We start from the raw sequence: 525 nt of genomic DNA, 5'->3' as shown, positions 1-525 counted from the left end.
TATTATAAATTTTTTTTTTGAAGTCTTATACAAAAACAACGTTTTGGTAAAAAAATACTAAGGTGACAAATTATTGCCCATTCAATTTTGATTCAACCCTTCCCATATAAATAAGTATTTTTGCAATTAAAAATTATCATAATTTTGCACACTAACCATTTTTTTGTTATCAACACAAATTCTGTTCAATCAATGTTTTCCTTATTTTCAACTTCACCATCTTGGGCATAGCATAATTTTCTTTATCATTTTAAACGCATTTATCCATTTCATTAATATTATTTAGTAATGGATAAGATGGCTTATTGTTTGTTTTAAAAGCATTTTACCTAACACTATTTACATAAGAAGGGTTTCAGTTTTAATTTTTTGTTGTGAATTTTTAAGCAATAGTTTCCGAGTTATGTTTGTACGTGGGAATTAGTTTACAGACCTTGTATAATTTTTTTGTCATCGAATCAAGTTTGGTAATTGTTGTAAGAAAAATAAAAATGTAATAATGATGTAAACAGCAGCAAAAAGCAG

The sequence above is a fragment of the Penaeus monodon genome, chromosome 22, assembly GCF_015228065.2.
Source record: "Penaeus monodon isolate SGIC_2016 chromosome 22, NSTDA_Pmon_1, whole genome shotgun sequence".
NCBI classification, from domain to species: Eukaryota; Metazoa; Arthropoda; class Malacostraca; order Decapoda; family Penaeidae; genus Penaeus; species Penaeus monodon.
The sequence above is the reverse complement of the archived record's forward strand: the minus strand, read 5'-3'. Positions refer to the sequence as shown.